Source organism: Mustela lutreola, chromosome 18 (assembly GCF_030435805.1).
Source record: "Mustela lutreola isolate mMusLut2 chromosome 18, mMusLut2.pri, whole genome shotgun sequence".
Lineage (NCBI taxonomy): Eukaryota > Metazoa > Chordata > Mammalia > Carnivora > Mustelidae > Mustela > Mustela lutreola.
In genome coordinates, this window is record NC_081307.1 from 42,121,073 (window position 1) to 42,128,792 (window position 7,720).

Sequence of the window (7,720 nt, forward strand, 5' to 3'; positions counted from 1 at the left end):
GAGCCCAATTGTCAGGGACCTACTGGGTATGCATCACCGGAGGCTGGCTGAGAGGGGTCTGACCAGGCAGCCCAGGCTTGAGGGAGCACAAGGAACTGAAAAGGCAGGTAGGAGGGAAGGCGATCTTGGGCCCCGGGGCAGGCTTCAGATGGACCCCTCTGACCTCAGCACAGACCCCAGGGAGCTCTGTTCGAGAAGCCCAGGGACTCAAGAAGCCCCTAGTTTCAAAAGGGATCTGTTTGTATCCAGTCTGAAGCTGCTGCCTTTGAAAGAATTTCAGGGTGTAACCGCCCTCTGCCCTGGGGTGGTGCAGTGTGGGGCACTGGCCTGAGCCCAGTGTTCCACGAGGAGCCAACAAGGTTGTGGGGGTGGGTAGGTGAATGACGAGGGCTGACTGCACACTCAAAGGCTGCTCAGGCCGGGGGGAGGCCTGGACTTGGAACAGGAAACTACGTAGAACTCTGGCCCCAGAACGTGCTTTGGACCTCAGTAGGCCACCATGGGCCTGATTGGCAAGGTGTCTTGGCAACTAGCAAACGCGCATGCACAGTTGGAGGCCAGTGGTGGGGGCTGACTGCACAGATGTGACTGCCGTGGGCCCAGGATGGCCTGGATCTTGAGAAACAGCCATGAGTAGCGCCTAGGTGTGGCTGCAAGCTCCTGGTGGGCTGTGGCATCTGCAGAAGCCAAGCTCTGTTCTACACAACTGCACGTACCACCCCTGAAGGCCGAGCTGGAGCAGTTGGGGCTGCCTTTATAGAGAGAGACTGGGGGATGCTCAGGCTGCCTTCCAGAGAGGCACTTCATCTTTGCTGGAGAAACCTGGGACCCCTCAAGCAGCCAGTCCACCTGGGGAGGGGCAACCTGCCACTTGAGACTGTTTTCATGTGGGCTCCCGATGCCATTCTGATGCTCTGGAGTCGACCTGGAGCCCCATAGGACAGGGTGGGCTGGTGGGCTGGCACGGTGCAGGTCAGGGTGCCAGGGTCCTGGAGCAGGGCAGTTGTAGGAAGAGGCCGTACCCCAGGTGTATCTACTCTGTGGGTCCCTGAAGTCAGTCTCAGTGAAAGTCTTGGCTGACACAGAGGTGCACATTGCCACTGGAGGCCGAGCTGGAAGCAGTGGCACACCCTTGTCAGCTCTGGTCTGGAGGCAGCACGGCTGGTTCATCTTTTACAAAAGATGCCAGAACCCAGATTGCTGGTAAAGCCGGCGACCCCGTCAGGTAGGCGGGCAGGCTCGATGGGGACTCAGTGCTCCCACTCTGTTTTTGGGCGCCTGGGAGGCTCGGTGGGTTAAGCCTCTGCCTTCGGCTCAGGTCATGATCCCAGGGTCCTGGGATCGAGCCCCACATCGGGCTCTCTGCTCTGCAGGGAGCCTGCTTCCTCCTCTCTCTCTGCTTGCCTCTCTGCCTACTTGTGATCTCTGTCAGATAAAGAAAAAAAAAAAGATTTTATTTATTTGACAGATCACAAGTAGGCAGAAAAAGGCAGGGGGGGGCTTAGTGGGAGGGGGGGAAGCAGGCTCCCTGCCGAGCAGAGAGCCTGATTCGGGGCTTGATCCCAGGACCCTGAGATCATGACCTGAGCCGAAGGCAGAGGCTTAACCCACTGAGCCACCCAGGCACCCCTGCTCCCACTTTTATACTGCCTCCTCGGAAACATTCTCAGGGGTGGGCTCCCTCTGCCCAGGAGGCTCTGTTGTGGTGGAGATTTGAGCAGAGTTCCTCAGGCAGAGAGATACCCGGTCTCCTCAGCACAGGTCAAGGTGAGGCTCGGCATGCAGATGCGGGGAGCCAGGGACTAGCAGAGGGCATGTGTGCAGTGGGGTTGGCTCTTGTGCATGGGTGTTGGGCTCTCCAATTCCTCCCCCTAATTCCAGCTCTGTTACACAAAGGAGCCTGTTCCCTGCATCCTCCCTGCCCCCCCAAGGTAAAGCTGGAGGAACATGGACCGCTTTGGCCAAACAGTGCCCGTGTGGCTGTCGGGGTACTTTGCGAAGACATGTCTGGGAACCTTGATTCCTGGTAGCCTTGGGATGCCATCAGGTACACAGCCTGGGGACTATTGTTGACTCAGAAACATTTTGTGGGGGAGGGTGCTCTCTGCCCTGGAGGGTGTTCAGGTGGTTTGAGATCCACTGGAGGCCCAGAAGCCTGGAGGGCCCTGGCTGGCCCCACTGCCCTCAGTGGCCAGGAGGTGGGGTGCAGTAGAAGTCGGGGGCACTGTGAGAATTGCACAATGTAGGGGATCCCAAGCCCAAGGGGCCAGGCAGGTGTTGTGAGTAGGTAGGAAGTGTGAGGGTAGGAAGCATCTGCCTCATTTTCATCATTGAATCTTGCTCTGAGGATAGAGCTGGAGGAATCGGGTGAGTCCGCACCCCCACCCTTGGCAAGTCTGTTGGGGGACCCACCAGACAACAGACCTCTGAGAGCCTTGGCTGTTAGGTAATCCCTGTCCCCATCAAGCATGCTGTCCAAAAGGTGTCTTTCTCCAGCCAGTTTCAAGCTGCCACCTTTGAAAGAATTGGGGGGAGTAAGGTGTCTTACTGGGGATATGTGGGTCTGGGGAGGCTGGCTGGATTCCAGAAGGCCAAGAGGAAACCAGCAGACTCCTGGATGCCTTTCACATGTGGGCCTGCTGGACCTTAAGCTCCTGCCCACATGGTTCTTAAATAGATTGGGCAGGCTAGAGCCTTTTCTATAGACTCGTTTAAGTAGAACTGGCTTTCTTTTAGAGCAAGTTTATCTCGGTGTGAAGGGTAAGTTGTATCCCCAGAGAGAGAGAGAGGTCCATCTCCTGACCTCAGGACCTCATTCGGAAGGACCTTTGCAGTTATAAGCAGGTAATAGGAGCCATTAGAGCGTCCCTAATCCTGTGTGACTTGTGTCCTTATAGAAAGAAGAGGGACATAGACATGGGAAAAGCCATGTAAAGACAGACAGTGGTGGAAGAGGCACCACCACACCCAGGGGATCCCTGGAGCCTCCAGAAGCTGTGGTCCCTGGGGGTGGGGGTCGGGGAGCAGACTGTTCATGGTCCCTGTGTGGTGAGGGGTGGGGCGGTGGAGGGTTCCCTGTGCCCCGGGTGGTGATTGGTGCTGTCTCCTGCATGGTGGGGGTCTCAGAAGGTTCCACATCCCTTGCCTGGCCGGGGGGTGGGGGGGGGGTGGGGGGGTGGGGGGTAAGGAGTGGATGGTTCCACGTTCCTTGCGTGTGGAGGGGGATGGTTCTGTGACCCCTGCGTGGCTGGTAGGGGAGGGGTCTCAGATGGTTCCGTGTCCCCTGCGTGGCCGTGGGGAGCAGCTCCCACGGGATGCTCAGCAGCAAGCTGGTTCCACAGGAGACCACAGGCGCTGAGCCCCCGCCCCTGCTTGGCCAGCACAGCCTTCCTCTTGGGCCTCTGGTGGGGCAGGGCATCCCCCCGGGTCTGACCACAGTGCAGGTTACTCCGCCCGCCGTGTGCCCTGCGGCTGTGAGTCACAGTTACTGTGAGTCACAGTTACTGCGGTGGAAGCACGCGGGGTGAACGCGATTGGGCTGGACTCCGGAGTGAAGGTGGGACACTGGCCTGCGGGTGGGTGACGGTGAAAACATGGTGCCCGGGCGAGAAGCCAGACCAGACGGCCACGTGTCTGTGGTTCCGGGGCTGGGGGTTTCTGCAATCACCGTGGGAACGTTGGCCACTCGTGAGGGTGCGGCTGGGCCCTGAGGTTCGTGTTTCCAGTGAGGCAGGTGTATGGCGCGTGAAGTCGGCGTCTCTGCAGGGGCTGCGTGGGAAACAAACCGCTCGGGGAGCTGGGAGCGGGGCTGGCACGTCTGACCACGCGCCCTGACCGGCCCGCACTGCTCCCCTCGCCCCCCAGCAGAAGGGGTGTGGACCGGAGCAGCCCTTCTTTCTCTTCCAGGGGTGCACAGCGCTGAGCCGTGCGCCAGCGACCAGGGCAGCAGTGTGGTGTGCGGAGTGACGAGAAGCTCGGCCCCTGGCTGCGCTCTCGGAGTCCTGAGCCCGGGGTTCGGCGCGTGGGGGCTTCCTCCTGGGCGTCGCTGCTCTGCGTCCCTCAGGGAGGGGGTTCTGCCTCCGGCCCGGGGCTTGAAGCGGCCCCGCATTAGGATTTTCCTGGTGGAAACATGCCACTTCTGCTAGTTTGTTGGGAAGAACGCCTTTTTTTTAAAGTAAAGAACTTTACACTTTACGCATTACAAATAATTTTGTGTATGTGGAAATATAAAATGGTAATTACAAAGCCATCATCCAGATCACGAGACCGAGCACAGAGATGAAGTGCCCAGGAGCTCATTGCCCTGGTCAGAGCCTCCTCCCCGCCCCCAGACAACCGTTGTTGACTCTGGTGGTGACGGTATTCTGGTGCTCGTGGTTGGCTCCACAGACGCGCCCAGAAACAACTTGGCCCAACTCTGTGTGCAGGAGACACTGGTGCACTCGGCGCTGTCACCCCCCACCTTTTTTCAGCTTTTAAAAAATTTAAATTCAGTTAGCCAAGCAATACCACATCATTAGTTTCAGATGTAGTGCTCAGGGGTTCATTAGTTGCACAGAACACCCGGTGCTCATCCCACACGTGCCCTCCTTAATGCCCGTCACCCGGTCACCGCATCGCCTCACCCCTTCCTTCTGAGACCCTCAGTTTGTTTCCCGGAGTCCAGAGTCTCCCTCTCCGATTTCTTCCCCTGTGGTCCTCCGTGCTATTCCTTACGCTCCTCGTAGGAGGGACACCGTATGAAAATTGTCTTTCTCTGCTTGACTTATTGCACTTAGCTTAATTCCCTCCAGTTCCATCCACAGCACTGTACAGTAATAGTCATCCTTTCTGATGGCTGAGTAGTATTCCATTGTGTATATGGACCTCATCTTCTTCATCCACTTGTCTGTTGACAGGCATCTTGGCTTTCCCCACAGTTTGGCTATTGTGGACATTGCTGCTGTGAGCATTGGGGCGCACGTGCATCTGTATCTTTGGGGTAAATTCCCAGTAGTGCAATTGCTAACCCCACACACCCACAGGCACCCAGGCCCAGCCTTCTCACTCTCCAGTCGCCCTGCTGTTCCCAGACCAGACACAGACCTGTGTGTGCACAGCCCTGCACCTGGGACAGTGACCCATCCCTGCAGGGCTCTGGGGATAAACCCTGGGCAGAAGCTTGAAGCCCCCACACCCAGTCCCACCCAGCTAGCCTTGACCTTGTACATGACCTGCCCACTGGGCATCTGACCCCTCATCAACCTGCTCTTGCTTGGGACATCTCCAACCACATGAGCCCTCTTGACACACACAGGCCCACACAAGTGCACACATGCACACGCCCATGGGGAGGGGACTTGGGGCTGCACAGGTGGGATCAGAGTGTGTGGGGCTGGGTGGCTGGCTCTGGGCTTCCCAGTGTCACCTTTTGGTCCTTCTGGCTAAATGGCTAGAGGCATCGGGGATCCCTGATGTGGCATCCCCAGGTGAGGGAAAGTGTTTGCAGGGTGCACTGTCCTCTGCCTGCAGCCTTTGAACTTTGGGATACAGCATGCAAACATGTTCTTCATTCGAGGATCTCCAACAAAATGGACGGGGACAGCAGCTGTCTCTGGAATGTGGGTGCCTGGTTACCTGGGTTCCAAATTCTGTTGAGCTCTGTCGTCAGGGAAGTGAGGTCACCATTGCCTGGGGCCTGCTTATCCAACTTCCTTCTCACACAAGAGTCTCCCCAAGGGCCCCCTTCCCCCAGGTGCTCACTGCTCACCCTCCAACCCATGCTTCATCCATACAGTGACACCCACATAGCCCACCCACAGCCCCCATGAGGCCAGGTACAGCCGGTGTCCCTGCTGTGGGGACAGAGCTGGGTTCAGACCAGGCTCCTCCTTGTGTCCAGGGCTGTGACTCCGGACAGACTGCGTGCCTCTCAGGGCTTCCCCAGTCTTCCTGTCTGCACATTGGGAGTGTTCTGGCTTCTATTTCTAGGGATGCCACCGGGGGGCACCTGTACATACATTCCATACCTGCTATCACAGGAGGCTGGTGTGCACACTTGGCAATGCAAGGGTGAGCCAAGGGCTGGTCTTGGCATGGAACATGCCAAGGGGCCTGGATCTGCTCTGGGGTCCAGGCAAAACCACCCTCCTCCTGCCCATCTCCCATCCCCCATGGGCAGGTTGCAATGAATGGATTCAGATCTTGTCCCTGGTAATGGAGACTTCCAGGGGCTCCCATTAGGTTTAGGCTCAGGTCCCAGGGCCTTGTCTGTGCCCACATGCTGGGTAGTCTCCACAGCAGTTCGCAGGCATTTCTGAATCCTGGCCACACATCCCTGTGGAATCCTCTCCCCAGGGTGGATGGCTTGTGTGACTGTGCTCTATAGGATGGGGTGAAATGATGGAGTGTCATTTCCAACCTGATTGAGGAAAGTCTGTGGCTTCTCCTTGTTCCCTGTCTTCTGTGTTCAATCTCTGTTTCCTTCTCTGTCTATGTCCCCCAGGAGCAGGATCTGTGGGCTCCCAGGGGTGATGCGAGAGACCTCAGGAGCCTCCCTTGTCCCCGTTTCCCTCTCCTGTCCTGGTGTTCAGTTCCTTCCTGAGGCCTCCTCACCCTGACCATAGCACTGACTCTGGAACCTCTTCCAGACAGGGACCCTGAGGCTGCAACAAGGGGGCTCCTGACCTTGGCCCCCAGACCAGAGGTCCAGTGCTCTTCCATGTTCTGCAAACCCAGGTCCTCAGCCCCCCCAAGTCCCCAGGCTGTCTTCTGCTCAGAAGGACCTTGACGGAATACAAAGCATTTCCCCAGGGGAGCACAGTGGGTCAGGGATAAAGATGCAAGGTCAACCGGCTCTTCTACAAGCCTGTGGGACCCTAGGGACACCCTGTCTCTGCAGCCCAGTTGGCAGAAGAGTAAGCTGAGGCCTTTTGTGCTGTAGCCCCATCTGGACTTGGGGTGGGGGGTAATCTCATCCTGCTTCCGGTAGTCTGGGGTGGTGATGGACACTAGACCCCAGAACCTGTCATCCCCCAGTGCCCTGGCAACCCCTCTGGGCCCCTTGGAGACCTCCTGACCATCAGCCTGGCATTTCTCCCCTCCCCATGCTATGGATCTGGGTTCTTGCCAGGAGTCCCGATGCCCCTGCTTCATGGCCCAGCTGTCTCCCACCTCTTCTTTCCCCCTTGTCACCCACCTCACTCCCAGGGTGTCCTCCCCTTCTGAGCCCCAGCTGGGAAGTCAGACTTGTGTGTGTATGTATGTGCGTGTGTGTGTACAGTGTGCATACCTGTACATGCCTGGGGATGCCCAAGGTGGCTATTCCCGAGGATCTGAGGGGCTCTCACCCCCAAAGCAAACTCATGGGAGGGTTGGGGCTGGTCTAGGACTGCAGAGCAGAACAGGGAGATCAGTCTATACCCCTCTATACCCCTCATTTGTCCTGGGCCAGTTCCTTCCTCTCTTGACCCCAGGTTCCCAACCATCCTTGAGGTTTGGACATGCAAATGCATGAACTTGGCCACTCTGCCATGTGTAGGTGGAGGGCAGGTGCATCAGGCACACAGGCCTCCCTCCTGAGAGGGTCAGGTGTGCCCAGGAGACCTTCACACAGCACCTGTGCCGTGACACAACCCTGAGGCAGATGTGCACGAGACCCATGATTCCGCACCTGAGCAGCCCGCGTGTTCCCTCACCACCACCAAGTGTTCTGTGGCTCCAAAGTCTGCTGAGCCCCGGA